Source organism: Lonchura striata, chromosome 5 (genome assembly GCF_046129695.1).
Source record: "Lonchura striata isolate bLonStr1 chromosome 5, bLonStr1.mat, whole genome shotgun sequence".
Lineage (NCBI taxonomy): Eukaryota > Metazoa > Chordata > Aves > Passeriformes > Estrildidae > Lonchura > Lonchura striata.
The window spans coordinates 61,825,540-61,845,785 of record NC_134607.1 but is presented as its reverse complement, the minus strand read 5'-3'; the positions used below and the strand labels follow the sequence as shown (position 1 = coordinate 61,845,785).

At 36.9% G+C, this 20,246-nt stretch overlaps 1 protein-coding gene across 17 annotated transcripts in view; it reads left to right on the top strand.

The window, feature by feature from the left end:
* MAGI2 (membrane associated guanylate kinase, WW and PDZ domain containing 2) overlaps positions 1 to 20,246 on the top strand; it is a 697,856-nt gene that overhangs the window by 303,085 nt on the left and 374,525 nt on the right. The window contains exon 1 of one of the 17 annotated variants that reach the window (XM_077783656.1): positions 13,118 to 13,376. The exons of the other annotated variants lie outside the window; for them this stretch is intronic. The gene's annotated coding sequence lies outside the window, so the exon portion shown is untranslated. Of the gene's footprint in view, positions 1 to 13,117; positions 13,377 to 20,246 lie in introns of those variants that run through there. 17 annotated transcript variants of the gene reach the window in all.

Sequence of the window (20,246 nt, the reverse complement as noted above, 5' to 3'; positions counted from 1 at the left end):
CAGTTCCAAGTAACTCTTTAAGGAAGTTCAGCTTTCTAAAGCCACATCATACATCCCTTTTTATACACTCATATTTTTCCCTTATTTCTTTCCATTGAGTTTCCACCCTACTCTGCAAAACCTTGTCACTTGGACCTTGTCACTGCAGAGTGCTAAGCACACTTTAAAATTCTCTTTCCTTTCCTAATGATTTGTTTCATTAGTGACATTCTTCAAATCAAATGTACCTAATCCATGGTTCAGTCTACTAATAGGAAATCGGTTCAGTGAACAGGGTTTTATATAACAAAAGAAGTGCTCACTTAAAGAGTACTTTTAATACTTTGTTCATTGAAAAAAATGCTGACCTTCAGATTTTTCTGTCTTTAATGCACTGGTGTTTCAGTTTGGATTTAACTGTAAATGAAAGCATTCAAAAGCCATATAATCCATCGATCTCATACTTGCTGGAGCATTAGTTCCATGGTATGTGAGATTTTATTTCTTTAATTTTTTTTCTGCTGTAATTATGTCAGCTGTGTTATTTTCAGGCATACCTAGTACTGGTGTCTTTTCTGTTGTACTTTTCCTAACCAAGGCCCAAATGTCTACTTCATTTCATATTTTTTAATTTTGGAATTAGTAATTGCAATCCCAGCATCTGAATTCATTTGATGGGAGGAGGGGGTGTCTTTTTTATGCTGTCAGTATTTCAGGGTTTGGACTGTTGGGGCTTAGGTGTTCTGCTCTGGCATTTGGATATCTAAAGATATTATCATCTTACTTGATAGACTGTTGTTGTTTACACAGACTTTTAACTATTTCTTGAGACATTTCCTGAGACTCTTCTGTGAATTCTGTCACTGGAATATGTTTTTTTATTTCTCTTTCCTTTTAAAGAGGGTATAGATATCAGAAACTACAATAGACTACAGACCATTATTTTATCATCCCTCACATCAGTTTAACTAACTGCACAATTCAGTGTTCTGAGGAAATACCAAAATCTGCTGTCACCACCACCACCACTGTTAGCTCAGCAGGCTTTCAAAATTATTAATCTATTGTTAATACTCCAGAAAGGGAAAATGATGGACATTAAGGTCAGAGAATGAAAACAAGAAAGAACAATTATGCCAAAAAAACTCTGTCTTGAAATTGGAACAATCTGAGGAATTATTATGCCAATTAAATACATTTATTTATTAATTTGTTTCTTTCCTCAGGGAACAACAATTCCACAGTGTTATTGATTAGAATATTTAAGTCCTAAAGTAAAAAAGCCTTTTTACTGAGTCATGTCATGCTTCTTTTATTCCTTCATTTTTAAATCTAGTAAAATAACCTCTACCTCACAGAACACAAATGACCTTGTGTGGCTCAGCTATCATTAAATTATTAATATAAATACATTTTATATAGAAGCATGCATGGTGATCAGATTTCAAGGAAAGTAGGTTTCCAACAAAAGAAAGTGAAAAGAACCCATCCAGAATGTAAGCAAGAATTATATAACATGATTTTTTACTCTTAATATACAATTGAAGAGCTTCTTTCTTATGATTTATCTCATGGATTTTCCATTGCTCTTCAGTGGGATACAGGTATTCTTTGAAAATCCTAGCCACAGAACCATGAGATGTGCATATTTGCTATGTACAGATCCATAGTTTTCAAAAAGGACTTTCAAAAGGACATAGTTTTCAAAAAGCATATTTTCTGTCACTACTCCTAGAAGTGATGGTCCAGCTCATCACTCATCTCTGACTATTCTCTTCCTTCACTCTGGAATATATAGCTCGTGAAAGGAGATGCATAGATGGCATGCATAGATAACCATGCCCTTAATAGGAAGGAATTTCCTCCTGATACATCCTGCTCTACTTCTAAAAGGGAGGAAAGAAGCAATCCAGACATTCATTATCTAGTTTTCAATTCAGAATACACTTTATCTGACTGGAACCTGGTTTAAAAGAAATGAGTTCTCCCCATTCCAGTCATCTGTTTTTGCTGTTGTGATGAAATTCCAGTAACACTCAGTAGCCTGTGCTACTGGCAATAAGATCTTTTTCTTAATTAAGGAACTCTTCCTTATCTAGCACTACCTGTGAAATAGAATATGTTATGATGTGAAAAAGTTCAATAGCAAAAAAAAATTCCAAAGCTCAATGTAGCATCTGCAGTACATCCCAATACTGATGAATTCTTCTTTATATATATATATATATATATATATAAATATATATATAAATACCCTTAATATTGTATATATGAAAATTGTTGCCTGTGCCATCACTGGAATCAGATGCAAGGCAAAAAATCCACAAGTCCTCTTATGACTCCTGTGGGGAAGATGAGACCTGCAGTAAAGATCTATAACTTGTCAAATTTCAGCTCTCATTTTGGAGTAGCCGTATATAAATTGCTGCTGTTCTACTCTTTCGATGAAATGAAAAATCCTTCTGTATCATATTTTAATGGAGTGGCGAGACAGAGATATTTGCAATACTGTATTCTGTTTGTATTTTTTCTCGCTAGGCTACAAGATTTTGACAATACTCAAAAGTTTGTTCTTAAAGGGTTGAATGAATATGCACTGAATTTTGGTATGTGTGATCTTTTTTCACAAGAATTTTTTTTTTTTTTGTCAGTGGAGAACAGTGAGGTAAACTGTGATATCAGAAATCTTGACATATATGTCAAAAATTGGTTTCTCATTATGTGAAGGTGTTCCATAGAATACAATAAATACAGTAGAAGAAAAGTAAGATTAGGCTCTTGGTGTTCATTCTGACAACTGGATACAGGCCTGACACTCTGGAAAAGGAGTAGTTGCAGCTACCTACCTTCTAAGGAGACTGTAACCTGTGTGCTTTGGATGCCAACTCACAGCTGTAAATCATAACATTTCCACCTAAAGTGTCGTTAAAGATTGGATGTTTAGTATTTCTTTTTGACTTTCACATATAGCAACTGCATTTGTTCTTCAGTATTTAGCTGTTACTAATGTTCCCACTGCATAGGATATAAGACATAGGAAACCTTAATTTTCTGTAGTTGTACATTAGGAATTCCTATTGATAATAGCCACTACCAGTTAGCCAGTTCTAACTTTCAGCTCACATTTGAATTCACACATTTCCTATAAAATCTTTACTTGCCAACTTTCTTTTGCCAAATGTAGGGCTTCTTCAATCCAGAATGCTTTTAGAAAAAGAAAAACTTCTTTAGGAGGTTAAAAAAGTTGCGATTTCCATCAGAGTCTAATTATCAAAGATTCTTCTAGAGAAAAGATTTTTATTTGTGCTAGGATAAAAAAAAAAAAGACATATAGAAGTAAAATATTATTTATTAGGAGCATGCTGTACTATTTTTGGTTTCCATTTGACATTCAGTCAGTGCCTAGAGAGTGTGGCATTATTTGCTCTGCTTTTGAATTTAAAGGCATGGGGTGTCAGTAATAATAACAGATCCTGCCTTGCAATGAGGATGGTTTGCCCTCCTCTTTCACTACATGTAGGACCTGTGATTTTGTGCTGAAGAAAGAGCTTCTTCAGCCCAGTGAGCTTCATAGAGTCTAAAATTCTTATAAAGACTTATAAAGTTAGTCTGCCAGACACACTGGTTTTTATCCTCAGTTGCCAGTTTATGTAATGACCTACATGTTAGCCAAATTGAGTTCTGAGTGATCCAGAGCAGGGCTATGATTCATTGATGGTGTTTGAATATGACTGCATTTGTAGGTACCTTTGACTTACTCTTTGCTAAAGTCTTTTTTCTTGTAAATATGTGGAGTTTACTCTTCAGACCTCCCACTAAATTTATATCACCTGATTTTCCTACTTCGTATTAATAAGTGCTTTGACTGAATGTGGATCTTTGGCAAAAGGTGCCTTGGAGCCACTATAAACAGTCCATCACAGCATGTCAATGGTTTGGCTGTTTTGTTCTGAGGATTTCTTTTTTTCATATGTCTGAATCTTCCAAATCACATTGCATGAGTTCTTTGTTTATTGTGAAGGAAGAAAGGATATTTCTTCTTCTGATGGAGGGGCCAGTGCTGAGGATGCACTCTGAATTCCATATAGCAGAGTAAACCTACAAAGCCATATATTGAAAGAGAGATGTGAAATATATTTTCTGAGCTCTCATGGCTTTTAGAAAGAAATAATGCTTCCATGATGCCAAATCCACAAAAAGGCTCTCTTATGAATCTTGTGGTTGATCTCCATAATGTGCTCATTATTCAGGCCTTCCTAATTCCCCCTACCCCTTTTTATCTTCACAAAAATTCTAAAAGCTTGATAGGTTGAATAAGACTATTGCATTATAAAAATAATTTGAAATTGTCCATTGTGCTCCAGCATAGTTGGGGAGAAGGACACTCAGAAAAATTCATTCTGTATATGCCATACCCACATTCTCCTTTCCTTCCTTCTTGCCTCCCTCTCATAATGCTACTAGAGAAACTTGGTTCTCCTTAAGAAACCAAAATATAAAAAAAAATTGCTGAGTTACACCAGCGAGTCTGTACTGACTTTTGGGAATCACTCTTGATTTATATCTCACTGAGAGTTAATTAAACTCTGAGGCTTAATTAGACCATTTAGGAACAGTTCTGCAAGGATATACCATGTGGCTTTGTGCAGGTGAATAGGTGCAGTGAATGGATTGGGCCTATTCACCCTTGTAAATTTTTACAGAATCAGTTTTTTAGTTATAATTTCAAATTTTAGCTATTCTTTTGAGATTTGACAAGAATCTGAAATATTAAAATGTGTTTAATAAATGCAAGATTAGTTACTACAACTGCATTGTTATGGCTGTAATGAACTACTTTTTATGACTACAAACAGTAATTTCTGATTCAGGATTTCTAAAATAAATTTTCTAACAATAAACAGTGTGAAAGAAAGCAGTGTATCCAGCCAGGTACATATTAAAACAAAAAAACTATAATGCTTGATAAAATAATTATATCAAATGTCCCATAATTATATTGTCAACATTAAAGATAAGGCAGCCTTACAAAAACAAAAACAAAACAAGCAAACAAGCAAACAGAGACCAACACACTTTGAAGAATGAAAGGGAGAAAATTTTGCTTTAGAGAAGAAAGTTGCTGCAACAGTAAATGTCACTATAAAAGAAGAATACAATTTGAGGAAGAGGAAGGGAAATATGGAGCAGTCATAGGAGATGCAGAATGAGAGAATATAATGAGAGGGCAGGGCTGAGTCTGTTTCTGTGTCTGCTGCTCTCCAGGGTCCTGAACTCTGAGAGCCGCCGGGTTAATCAGGAGGAACAGGAAGAGGGGTCGTTTCAATAAGAAATCTGAAGTGAATGCTGCCAAAATTAATGAATAAATTTAAATGTTGGATTAATATGTTTGCTTAAATAAGAACATTAATCAATTAATTAATTAATTAATTAACTTATTTATTTATTTATTTGTTTGTTTGTTTATTTGTTTATTTATTTATTTACTTATTGCAGTAGGGATTGTTTTGTACATCCTGTGCATTTCACTATGGTTCTTATGGGGAATGTGCATGTTTTTGCATACTCATGCACAATATTTAGAAAAGACTTTGATGTGTTCTGCTGACACAAGCTTCCCATTGTTGCATTCCTTGTGCATTAGATCTAATCAGAGATATGCTTCCATTCTGCTTTTCATACTGAGTTAATTCCCTCTTCCAGTGGGCAAGCACACCACAGAGTGTTTCATTTACTTGTCATGGTGAGATCAGGAAATCTATTGTTAATTATTATGGTTTCAATTCCCAACTCAGCTGCCTATGTCAGATGTGCCACTGTGTGAGTCTTTGACTATTAATGACTAGATGGAATATTACTATGTACACTATGAATATGAGGCTTTTTTTCTTTATTTAGGCAAAATTTTCTGGAAAGAAAAACAATCAAAATGGTACCAGAAAAGCCTCTTACAGACTTGTCCAATAATTGATTTCAATACAGAACTATCAGTTTTATGTGTGCATATAAGAATCAAGTGATACAATTCTTTGGACTTCTAAAATGCACATAACATACAAACATAACATTTAAAACACTGCATGAATACAGAGGTGGATACTATTAAAAACAATAATAGCAGATTCATATAAATGAGAAAATATTATTGTACCTAGTTAAAATACTGAAAGTACAATTAAAATTGTAGCTATCATACCTCATACCTACATATAGATAATTTTTTAATATAAGTATTCTGAGTAATTTAATGATTGTCTTTGTTAATAGAAAACAAAAAATCCAGAATTTCAATTGAAACTCCTAGCCTACAAAAGCCCCAATGACTTTCCCATATCTGAAGTTTCAGAGTGGAAGAGCAATTATATGAAAAATGCTTACCTCCTCTTCTCATACAACACAACAGGAGGGAGGGAAAGGAAAAATGTGTCATAATTTCCAAATGTTGATTTTCCCCAGAACAATCATATATAAAATTTGAAATCAGCTACTTCCCAGTAAAATATTGTTTGTTTCAGAGGGGTATTGTAGTCTTTGGTCAGTAACCATCAGGAGTTACAAGAGTGAATGTGTTCCCTTTCTGTAAATATCAAGCTGTGGATATGGACTATTTGTGCAAAAAGTATAGACCTTCCATTTTCTTTTTCAAAGGTATTATAGCAACCCCATAAAAACTTTACTTATTTTAAACAAGCTATCTTAATATAGCATATACAAGCAGAATACTAAAATGTATTTTGCTTTCTTTTTTGACTTCCTTTATTTTAACATGGCATTAAATAAATAAAGCACATTTTTATAGTTCCAATTAATAGGAATATAATAATTTAGTAGACTTAATGCTTTAAAATTTTGTTTTCTTAATTTGCTATTAGCATTATCTTAATCCAAAATTTGCAATAGAAGTTTTGAGAACTGTTTTAGAAGAGGGTTGTATCATATACAGGGACTAAGGAGGATTGAGCAAACATGCAGTTGAGCAAATAATCTCTAGCAGGTAATAACTTGGATGCACAGTGCAATAATACTAGTTTGAGAAGGCGCAGTCAAGAGTCTTGGTATTTTATAATATTACATCCATTCCTCCTGCAACTTTAAATTTTCTTATTATTTCTGCTTCATTCGTACTACTAGTGACACACAGGATTAAAAAATGTTTGCTAAAATGTAATTTAGCTCTTCTTAAATCATGGTGAAATAACATTTGAGTAAAAACATGGTCATGTCATATTAACTTTGATCCAACCACAGTGATTTTTCAAATTTACACCTTAATTGACATTTACAGATCAGGAAATTATTTTTCTCTGTGAAGAAGTTTTACAAAACTTATTACACTTGGCTATTTAACAGAGAAAAAAATCAAACTTGCAAAAATAATATTTTTGTATAAAATTGTATTTAATCAAGATATCACTTACATAAAAGGAGAATTGGTAAAATATTTGACCAGTTTTCATGGATTTAGGTAATTGTCTTTGCAACATACTAAGTGCTTTTAGCAAAAGCATTTGGTATCTTTATGGTTTCAGGTCTTGAGTTGGATGACAGAGCACTAGGGAGCAGTCAGAAAGATAGGTTAAGGATTTATTTTTATTTAATTCTTTCACATAACTTAAACACTTGAAATCTAGAAAGATTCTTTCTAAACTATTCTATCTTCTCAAAAAAACAAACAATTTTTTTTCTATCTGACAAAAGATAGTTTTGCATAATTCAAAAAATGGTATCTTCCCAGTTCCAGAGAGGGAAACTATCAACACATGGGCAAAGTTATAGGAGAATGAAAACATTCCAACTCTAGCTTCATATAAAGTAGGTGACATGCTATAAACTCAGACCAGGTAGAGATTTAAGTTTTGCAGTCAGTGCCACCAGAGTTGTGTGAACTATGCTGCTGTTTAATAAAGAATGTGGCATCTCATTCTATGGGAAGAGGGGAAGAGGTCCTCTAATAAGAGAAGTGTGCAGAGTGAGTCAATGAAATGCCATTGGAAGAAGAGTGAACCCTGAATAAACCAGTAATTGACATCTTGTGGTTACCTCTATTGTAATTCAATTAAACTGTATTGAATTCCAACAGGGGAAAGCAGTGGGGGCACAGATCCTCGCTGCCATGCTGCCACAGACCATCCTACTGGTAGGCACTGGAAGTCAATTAAAAAACTTACTTATCCAAAATAACACACTTAATGAACACACTGTCTGAAGAGGACTGTAATTATCTTCTCCTTCTCATCATGAGCCTGAACAGGCAATAATACAAGCTCAAGGAGAAACAGTTGAACTATCCCAAGAAAGTTAAATTAATATCCTCAAAAAAATAACCAGGCATTTTTATGGGACTTTTTTTCCCATCGCTACCCACTGGCTTTTGCCGAAGTTATTAAGGCTACTGTGTTTAGCAGTTAGATGAAGACACTCAGTCTTCTCTGAAATACAAGTCTCAGGACTGGTTGGCAATGTAATCTTGTTAAACTTTTACTGGAAGCTGTACATTCAATTCCCCAAATCATCCACAAGTTAAATTTTATGGAATTTATCTGAACCCTGTGCAATGTTTGTACAAGGGAATAAGTTTCTGTTCTACTGAGCCCTTATGAGGCTGCATCTGGTGTGCTGTGTCTGGGCTCCTGGAGAGTCTTGGCACAGTTCTGTGAACACAGCTGGGGGACTGGAGCATCTCTCTTATAAGGAAAGCAAAAGCTGAGGGAGCTGGGTCTGTTCAGTCTTGAGAAGAGATGACTGAGAAGGGACCTTAAGAATGTCTGTAAGTATCTGAAGGGAGGGTGTCAACAGGATGGACCAGGCTCTTTTTGGTGGTGCTGGGACACTGGAAAAGAGCAATGGGCAGAAACTGATTCACAGGAAGTTCCACCTGAACACAGGGAAAAGCTTCTTCACTGTGTAGGTGACCAAACACTGGAGCAGATTGCCCACAGAGGTTGTGGAGTCTTCCTCACTGCAAACAATAAAAAAAGATCTGGATGCAATCCTGTGCAATGTGCAACATGCACACAAAGGAAAAAAAAGCATGGACGTTCCAGCAGACTTGATGGTGAATTTCCTCCTCACTGTCAAAGGAATTTTGTTACTTCTATTTTTATCTTTCACCTGTTTTTTTAAAGAAGGGAAAGTTTCCATAATTTCATCTTGTAGCTCCCCATAATTTGACAAGGAAAGGTTATGAATTCCTAAGGATATTTGTGTTAATGTAGCAAATCACCTCTCAGGTCTTTCTGCCTGTTTCAAAGTCAAAGATAACAACTAATTCATTCTATGGAAAGGCCTTCTGTAGAGGCTTTCTGTAGCACAAGTTACAGACCACATGTCAAAAGGCTTATTTATAATGTAACTGGATTCAGACCACATCTCTATCTCACCCTTCCTTCACTTTCTTTTTTGTAATCTTTAACCTGTGATGACAAAGGACTGTAGGTAAAGCCAAACCCCAAACCAAATCTACCTTAAAATTGTTGAATTTCTTGATTATAATTTACAATATTTTTAAGGGTGGAAAATACTTAAAATACTGTAAATGTCATTTTTATGTGGTTTGCCTCATTATATAAATCAGGTGTGTAACTTGTATGTACTTGGATATTTTTACTCATCGATAACAGGGATCTCAAGTCAATAGCTGTTTTCTTCCTTTAGCACTGATTTTGAAACATAGACTTCCCAATTCTGCATCTGAAGAGAAATGGAAAAAGAAGCCACTTGGGCCTGCTTGCTGCACAAATTCAAAAAGACTTCATAAATACATGACATACTTGTTTTCTTACTGATTGAATATAGTTTCATTTTTAAGGATATACCTTTTGTACTTGCATATAAATGAACTGTTAAAAAGATGCAACCTATTTATATGGCTTTTTTAGGAATAAATCCAGCCTTAAGGCTGATATTATTATAACTAAAATAGGGATTTTTATATTGTTATTTTATGTAGATATATGCATTATTTTACTGTTTTGAAATTAACATTGCAAATATTGAGACTACTTCTCTCACAAAGTAGACCATTAATTTATTTTTGTCATGCCTCAATAATTTGATTATGTCTGTGTTGTTGTTTGAATTAAAGCTCTAATTTTTTTAAAAGTATGATTTAAAATCAGTGATTCTTCTGGGAAACTCTCAAATTCCTCTCTAAAGATTTCAGGAGATAAACTTAATGATTTAAAAAACTGTATTTATTTCCTGAATAAAGTATTAGCTTGCATTGATTTATATTACTGATTTTTATTTTATTACTGATTTTTATTTTTTAATTCTTTTATTACTGATTTTTATTTTGATAAATACTACTGCACACAATTTCCAAAGCAAAATTGTTATCTGCATGGTTGAGATAGGTTTTCATCCATATTTATTACATTATTATTGATTATTTTATTAATTGTGTATACATATCTATACACATTAATTGCATACCTACTTGCATGTATACATACAGCCTTTAGATAGAAGATTTGCCTCCATTTCTTCCAGTGGATTAGACCTGTACTTACAGCATCTGAATGTCTTGTTCCTGTCAATGTGTATGGCAGCCCAGACATTATAAAAGGCTTTTTTTGGAAGCCTAAAATCATTGCTCTATTTCTTAGAAATGAAATTACTTTCTTTTGAGGGTTGTAAACCATACTTTGCAATAGATGGGTGACCACAGCATTTCATTGTTGAAAAGCTCTACTGTAGTCAGCTTTGCTAAAGTGAGCATTTTGATGACTGTAATAAGTGTGCATAAGATGTGATCTTCTTGCTTATCAAAAAACTCATCATATTCGGTGGGAGTCCTGTGCAGAATGACACAACTGCATTCTAGTAATTGACTACATTGGAAATTTTGTTGAGCAGTCCCATGATTTACACACTATTATAACTACTCTTCAGTACCAGGCAGGGTAATTTGTGTCTACTTGCCTTTTCATCAATGATCGTTTAGGCCTATTTTTTTACTAAAAACAAGTTTTATGTTGACTTTACAACAATACTAAAAAGGTTGACAGTATCCAAGCTAGAAAACACCAATATATATAAATGCAATTCTGAGTTCTGAAGACATGTAGCTTGCCTGGCCCTGCTAGCCTCTCCAGGTGGCTTACTCAGCTGGCTCGCTCGTATCTGACCCATTGTAGCCAGGGAACATCACTACTCTGCTTGCAATATTGTGGATTCAGGAGGGTGAAAGGAAAAAACTATTAATAGAGTAACTACCGGTGGCTACACAGAGTGCCCAGAAGAACTGCAGAATTCCACTTGTAACCAGAAACTTAGACAACTGAGATGTAGTTTTGTTCTGTCTTGTGTTGGTTCCGATGGCCATCATTGGGCCATCTTAAACATTGGGATCACCTTAAACATTTTGTAGTGTTAAGTGTGCAATAGTTGTTAGATATCTTTCTACAAGGATGTGCTTACCTGGGCATGATGTGTCCCACTTCTGACATTTTTTTTCACTATATAATTAAATGAAATATAGAAAAGCTAATGTCCAGTGATTTTTTTTCCCCATGAAGACTGGTTTGAAATAGTGACAGATATATATATATATATACATGGGAATTTTAGTTTTAGAAGCCCCTTGGAGTCAGTAGTCTTGGCTTCTGCCAAAAGCTCATGGACTGTCACAAAAATTTTTGCTATGATAAGAATGATGTGAAGTACTCTTACTAAAGCATTACTGAAAAGGACGTGTCAGGGTTAAAAACCATAAGTCTCTGAAAGATAGAGTTGTTTTTATCAATCCAGTTGATATACTAATAGCCTAATCATATGGTGAAGTGAACCCATGATCTCTCATATAACACTTTTCCCTCAGTATCCTCAAAGAAATACAGGTTGCTCCTTTGTGTACTTACCAAAAGAATTACATTACATCATAAGAGTGATAGTACAGAAAGTAAAGGTGGAAATTGGGTTTGTGTGTAGTGCCAGAGGAACTGAGGTGTCTGTGGACAGATCCACAATGAATACAAGATGAGTAAATGGTTATTTGTTTTATTGCTGGAAACATTGGGAAGTATTAAAGTGCCTGTGTTGGATGATGGATGGATGAGTAGGCTTACTGGTTTCAACATGAGTCTTAAAGAACACAGACATAGGAAAATGGGTTTAGATTTCTTTTGGAATAGATGATACACTATATCTACATATTTAATTTTTCAGAAGGACTGATTAAATGTGGATGCCTACTTTACCCTTTGTGCCTAGTTTTGCAGGTGTTTCGTGTTTGGTACCATTTTATAATGAATGCATAAGCAATATTTTGAGTGAAATTGTGGTCTCATTAAACATGATAGAAAATTTTTAATGGAAAGTGGGGTTCTAAATGCAGTATTTTATCAAGACTCACTGTGTGTTTCCTATAAGATTTTCTTCTAACATATTGTCTGCAAGTAATTCTGATTGTTGCAATGGTATTTGGGCATTTCTTATTACTTGGCAATAACTAGGATTCTCACAGAATCTGAATTATTTCAGTCTTCTAGAGCCTAAATTCCAAAGCCCTGTACCGTATGGTAGCTTTAATCAGGGTAATCCCAGAGAGCAGGGCCATTGGGTAGCCTGCAATTCAGAGTCAGTTTTAAATGTAATGGCCCTTACATCAAAGACACTTTGGATTGCAATATAATAATATGAGTAAGGAACTAATAATTGTTTTTAGTTGAGTACGGTCCATTTACTGATGAGAATTTGAATATGGCTTCAGCATAAATATTTAAATATTGTATTCTAAAAAATGTACAACTGGGAAGAATATGTAAAGGAATACAGAACCAGCGTAGCAGCTAATAAAAATTATGTTTATTTGGGAATAAGCCCCTGAATAGAAGTGTCACGGTATCCAAACTGTGTATGATTATTGCCACTGAAAAGTTTAATTGCATATCCTTGCGCCGTGCCTTCTTGTGTGGATTGCCAGCGCAGAGCTGGAAAGCAGAAGGACGCCCGATGATCTCCTCCGAGCCCTATTTCCCTCCGCGCTTTGTGATGTAAATGGCCAGTTTGGATCCCACCACGGATCCCTGCGCTCCGTCGCCGAGCATCCTGTCGGTTTTCAGGCGGAAGATCACCTGAGCGGCCCCGCGCTGCCCTCGGCGGGGCCGGGCTCGGTGCGGCGGAGCCGAGCGCTCCGGCGCTGCGGGGGCGGGGGAGCGCGGCGCCGGGAGCGCCGCTCTCAGCCCCGGAGAGAGGGAAAACAAAAGAGCTCGGCTGCAGTTTTGTGTTGCTGTGTCTGGCTTAAGCGGAAGATTCGAGACATTCGTGCCGAAAAATCAAAGCGCAGCTGAGACTACATCTACCGGGGAGATAATTTCCGTCCCCAGAATGGGCTGGATCCAGTACAGGTGGTTTGCAGATCATGCGAAGACAGACGGGCTGAGAGCCATGGAAAGGTGGGATAAGGCGCTGCCTTCTCTTTCTTTCCTTTTTTTTCCTTCTCTCTGGATTTGTAAAGCAGTATAGCTGGAACCTGAGTCAGGGTCACTTAAAGAGATTAGATGGGATTTAATCCCACAAAACAGAACCAAAATGGGAGGCACTACTGTGTTCAGACATAACTGTCTTCAGACAGATGTTGAACCCAAACTTGGGCTGAGTTGGACTTGCTGTGAGCGATGCTTGTGTAGCTTTTGATGTTGTCTTTGTTTAGAATAGTTCCTTCACGAAATACGAGGCTTTAGGACGAGCTGCATGCCTCTGTAACAAACTGACTGTTCCAATGCTAGTAGATTTTTGCCAGAGAAGCTGCAAATGAAGGCTTTGGAGGTGAGTTTATGGAAATAGGAAGAGCTGTTGACTTTTAATTCCTTGTGATGCAGGCATGGTTAGAAGTTGAGCTGTGCTTGTTGTTGTACATTGTCTGAATTGTAACAATGGGCAGTTCAAGTACAGCAAGTTTGAATGGTGTTTCTTCAGCAATACGAATGTATTTCACTGGTATGATGTTTGGTTTTTCACAGAAGGCAAATAATTTCTTCTTTTTTTGAGGAAAAAGCCATTAGATTTTTCTATATGTCGAAGAACAAGAGCAAATTAGCATTTGAATGGTTGTTGTTAACACCAGCGTGCCTAAACATCTAAAACATATCCCAGCAATTTCTCATTTCTTTTCTGTGAAGATGTATTTCTTTTGTTCCTGATTTTTTTCCCTGCCTCTTTAGAACAAAAGGCATTTCCTTTTATCAATTTTTTCTAATGGCAGCAAGAGAGTTACATACAAATTAGCAATTTTATACAGGTTAATGCTCTGCTTCATTCTGAAGTAAACTGCCTTAAGGTATTAGGAGGAGAGGGGGTGGGCAAACCGGGGGAGGCTTGACCGATGCCCAAGAAATACTGAATTCAGATGGATTTAGATCATACAGAGAAGCAGACATTTATCTGTAACTGGATTTCAGCTCCATGTCATGCAAAATCTGCAGACTATAGCAGGAAGACTCTTAGCAACCAATAAATCAGATTTGTAATGGGCCTTTAAAAATGTCTGTGAGGGGTGACTGCTTGGGTCCCCTTTGGCCAAATTAAGATGCAATCTGACAGTACAGTAGCATCTGTGTGCTGACATTTTCTCGTGAACCTGGTGAAAAATGGCTCCAGATCTCTTCTTCAGTCCCCAAAACACAGTTTCTGAATAGCCATGCATTTTCCCCTTGTACTGTTGTTTGTTATAATCACCATTCTCTCTGGTAATGTCTGACTGGCTTGTTTTGCTTTCCTTTCTTTGACTGTTTGGCTGAGGGGCTATAGTGGGCAGTGGTTGTTTTACCTGAAATCAGAACCTCATACTACTGCTTATAAAAAAGAAATAATTTTACAAAGTGTGTGTTGCAAATGTGTTGTAAAAATACTGCTAATAGAGCAGCTTCTGGCAGTTCTGCTGGAATTAGGTAAGTGGGTTGAAAAGCATGTGTCTTAAATAATGTGCCACCCATGATACAGGTGAAAAAGAAATGCCAGCCGGTGGTGAGTGCAAGTGACACATAAAACTGAAAATCCTAACAAAAGGCACTAGAATAAAGTCCTTAAAGGCCAGAAGTATATGTATGGGTACAAGCATTTGTTTATCCAAGGGAGTTCACGTTCAGATCCTACAAGAGCGAGGGGAAAGGAGGAGCAGGGGAGGCACTCCTGTAATTGTACTACAAGTGTGCTGGGTGGAAAGAGCCCCGCATGGAATGGCCATTCAGTCTGATTCTGCAGCTCTGCTCCAGCCTTCCTGAGCAGCAGCTGCAGCCCAGAGGTGGCAGCAGCCTCTGCCTGCCATGTGTGGGGTGACTGCAGGGGAGCGAGGAAGGGGACCGTGTTTCTCCAGAGGGATCTGTGCCAGGGGAATTCATGGGGCGACTGGGAATTTCACTCCAGTGAAAACCACTTCTTTAAATGTTCCCTCTGATAAGGTGGCTCCATAGCACAAAAGTAGGGCAAGTAGGAGGCAGAAGGGTAGCTGTGAGAAGTTGTCAGTAGTATGGATCCTCTCCAGAAAATGTGGCCAGTGTTTTTTGTGACCGCTTAATAGTGCCTACTGTTTTTGTTGGTGCTTAGAAAGCATGTTGTGTGCAGTACTTATAAAACCCCAAATGTTACTTGCCAGACTTATTACAGTCTTTTGAGATTAATTTTCATAGATCTAAATGCTTCCACTACCACCAGAAAGGAGCAAAAAAGGAACTTTAACACTGCCTGCAGATCCCCATTTCTCCTTCTGTACAGGTAGATAATTTGACAGTAGTAAACACTTGCTTCATGGAAAGTGACACAATTGCACAGTGGGACTGTGAAAAAGAAAACAAACATCTTGCAAACCATCAGACAAGCGGAAATGTCACTGAGACATGTTCAAATAAATAGAGTTAAAAAGCTTTGAGTGACAGAAAGATTCCAGATGCCTTATTCACGCTGACCATACTTACAAAGCACTAGAATGCAGCTGCAGGTTTGGGAGGTAAACCAAACCAGGCAGATTTTCAGATGTGTATGTACCTAATCAAAATAAAACAGAGTCCAATACTGAACTGGAACAAATTAGATTTCAGAACTTTACACATTAAGGAATACTAGATTGAAGATCACTACAGGCAGAAGAGTTTCTAGAAGGAATTAAATGAGTAAATTTAACCCTAAAGAAACACATATCCAGCTAGGGGCACTATCTATTGATTATGTGATTATTAACTACAATGTTATTTAAAGTGGGGTTTAACAGTGAAAATCTGATTTAAGAAATTTAGCACGACTTTTGACTTTTATTATCATTACAAAATAAAAACTGTCCAGGGACTTTGCTTAGAAATACACATTTTCTCATGGTACAACACTGACACACTGCATCTGTAAAGGGAGAGGGGAAACACAAATAAAATGGTGGTACCAGGAAAATTTCTCACCATCACTTTCTGAAAGCTGTGTAAATACATCCTGAATTGATAAACATATGATAAACATAAAAGTCAGGATAATCTTCTGGTTGTGATGAAAATAAATAATAACAAGAATTAGATTGATTAGTATATACTAACCAAAAAAAGACTGAGACCCAGAGTATTGAAATCTGAGAAAATTCTATTTACATTGAAGCAGTCCAAGTAGCAATTGCCAGTGTTCCAGCTGACAGACTCATCAAACAGCCCACCTATTTCCCATTTCAGTAGCAAATGCCTATACAGAAACCATCATGCTCTCACTGCAAAATAAGCTTAAGAACATTAAAAACCATATAGTATTCCCAGCTGCCCTAATACTACCAGTTTAAATCAAGTTTGTTGTAAATGATGTCACCATAACAGAGTTTATTGTAGCCCACAGGGCCAAGAAAAGAGTATGGTCAGCATAATTTACTTTTCTTTTTTTCCCCTCTAAGAACATCCTAGCTATTCCTATTCCCATTCCTCTATCATTGCTTCCTCATGTCTATAGCATACCTCAGACCCACATATCTGATAAAAGCACCAGACAAAAGTTTCAGAGAGAACTCTCTGTTCACTGTAGCAACTGTTTTCTGACTATATTATGCTGTGGGATAAAGAGGAGGATGGTTCTTTTGATGACCTTTAGTGTTTGTGTACAGAGCATACCTATGCTTAGACAGCCCATTATTTTGTAGAAAACATCAATAGTAGAGTTAGCTGAAAACTGTAAACTGAAAGTTGGCTGGGTCTGTTCTTTCTCTAACCATTGAAGGTTAGGTTGACTTTTCAAGTAAATAAAGAAAACTCACCTGGAAACATGCAAGATGCTTCAAACCTGACTTTATATTTCCTGTCAACTTTCTAATTTTTTTGTATTTCTCTTCTCATATGTTTTTTCTGACTCTCCGCAAACTTCCTTATTTATGTAAATATTCTTTGATTTAACCTCACCAGCCATCTATGATTTTTCCCTTCTGCCCCAGAACTCCATGTTCTGGGACAGCGAGAAGCCATTTCTGTCATCAGGTCTTTCTTTAGTCCAGGTGAAATCAGTATCTCATGCTGGGGAACTGGGCTATAGAGAGGTGCATATCCAGATGCCTACAGAACACAATACTCTCAATCTCATCAGTCTGCCTACAACAAAAAAGAAATTATTTTTCATCCTAACATCAGCCACATATACCATAAAGAATTTAGCCAATATTCCCATGGTTCAGCCTGCTGAAGGAAGCAATGACAGCAGGTGGCTTTCTTGGGACAGTTTTATAATCTGAATCTGTATCCTGAATACCTGTATGATCATAAGAATGGTACTGAAGGAGAGTGGGGTTTACAGTTCAGTTCTGCCTCTGCTGAAATTGGTGCCAAGGTGCACTCTAGAGATGAGACGAGAACATTTTAGTAGAGAAAATCTGATCTTGCAGAGGAGCTCAAGTTAAATACATTTTATTACCTTTCTGGCAAAGAAAACAAGCAAATAGGATTGGCAGTGGGTGACAACTGAACCTCTAAACCCCCTAACTGTTATCCCCTATGAAAATATGAACAACAAAAAAAAACTGCCTGGGAAAAATTCTTTAATCTGAAGGTATTAGGAGTTAAGTCTTTACAGCCATGACAATCCCCCATTGACAGAATTGCTCATAACCCAGAGGTGATGGAATACAAGTGGGCATGGATGTGGGAAGCATTGCAATAGAGAGCACATCACAATAAAAGCTCTCTTTCTCAGTTATCCTTTCCTTTCCAGTCAAATAAATAAATTGCAGTGAAGTACAGTGGGAAGAATTATTGCCACTAGAGTGCTTTTCTGATGACAGAAATGATGTAAGCTATACAAGTCTGTCCTAGATAACAGAAATAAAAGATTTCTGTAAGTTTGCAAAGGTATAGGAACTCTTAGAGTCAAGCTTGATTCAAGCAGACTAATTGGATATGGGTAGTGTAACTTCAGACTTGGTCATCTGCTGAGAAACCTGCTCTGATGGGGGCACAGAGCCTTGGCACTCCTGTGCTGCTCCTACTCTCCATCTGTCTCCTCTCCCAAGGTCCTGGCTTAAATCTGCAGGATTGCTCATGATGTTGGCCAAAGTTATTGGAGTGACTGTACTCATGTCTGTGATGGTAGAAGCCATGATGGGTCCAGGAGGTGGTAATATTTGTAATGAAACATTGGTGAGCAGAGCCTCTGCAGGGACAGGACCTTCAGGGCAGAGTTCCCTTTCATTAGAGGATTTTTCACCTTCAGAATTAGCTTCTTGGAAGAAATTCTGAAAGGTAACATGGCATCATCCTGCAATGCTATGCAGTCAGATACAACCCAGCATTTTGTATTTCAACAGTGCACATGACCCAAAGAGGAGTGAGGAATAATGCCTTTGTCACTAATTAAGGTTATCTATCAATGGTTGGGATCAAGATTATCTAAAAGCAAAGCCAGCCAATGGAATATTCAGTAAATCTAAAACATCTGGGGAGAATTGCAGATGTCTGAATAAAAGAGCTTGATCAGATTATAATTGTTCACTGTTAGATCACATAATTGACTGGGGCAACTGGAAGCTTCTGTTCCCAGAGCTCTGCAGCTCTTGACAGAGAAGGAAACTGTAGTTTTGGTGTTTCTTGTTCAGATGATGTAATAGAAAGAGGGTTCTGGAAAACACAAATGAACAGTTTGTGGAAATGTACCATCACACCCCAGAAATCCTTATGGGATGAGTGGTAGCTATCCCTCAGACAGCACCAGGAGGAATTTGCTGCACAAAAGGAAAGGATAACTCCAAACTTTCCTCACTTTTGCATGGCTGGATTTTAAAACCTGGAATAACTGAGGGGATAGTCTGCTCCCATTCTGTCATCACAGCCGTCAAATGCTGCCGTCGAACCAACTGCAGCGACATAACCATCAAAAAACACCTGCCTGTGCCTATTGGAAAGTCCTTCTGAAAAAGGAGGAGTGTGCCAGTAGGGAGCTCTTTATTGTGTTAGTTTTTTTTCCTTCTGCAGATTCAGCAGGTGCTATATATTATCCTTTACAACCTTCAGCCATTTGGAGCTAGGACACTGTAATTATGTTCCCTGTCCATGGAAGTTACTGACTATTACTGTGTGAAATACGAGCTCTGCTCAGAATTCAAAACTAAACTGGGGAAGCATATTTGCTGCTGTTTTCATACCAGCAGAATAATGGCAGTATTCATTTACAGAACTGTTCCTTTACACTATTAAATGCTCTCTGCCCCTTAAATGGTGGAACCTATATAAAAATACCTTATTGCTGATATGTAAAGAAGTCAAATTCCTAGTGTTTACATTTCTCTCCTACAAGTAGTTTACATTTGTGTAGTTAATTTTATTAAAAAAAAATTGTAGGGCTTCACTCATTTTTAAGTGTGAAAATAAATTGAGAGACCGACAGAGAAAGTACACAATCATTTTTAAACAGAAGTAACTTTCAGTCACCTTTGTAGAGATAGTCAGGTTCTCAGGGCTCTTTCCAAGTCTTAATTGCACATTGCTCTTGCATTTGTATGTGGGTTGGTCTGTAAGTACCTACACCTGTCTCCCCCCATGGTACATTAGTGCAGGAGAAAACAAAGGGGTTTTCTATCTCCTGCTACTCCTACTTTTGCAATCTCATCCACATGAGGATTGCCTTCTGTGAGGTTTCAGCACTTTCTGACTAAAAAAATGCAGCCTGTTTTTATCTTGCTCTGTTCTCTCCTGAAGTTATTCAGGGAAAGTGAGATATGGGGGGTGTCCTGCACACTATTCCATTAGGATAAATAATGTATGCTGTCTATTGTGTTTCGAAGAATGCTTCAAAGAAAACTCTCCATGGCATAGTTATGATAA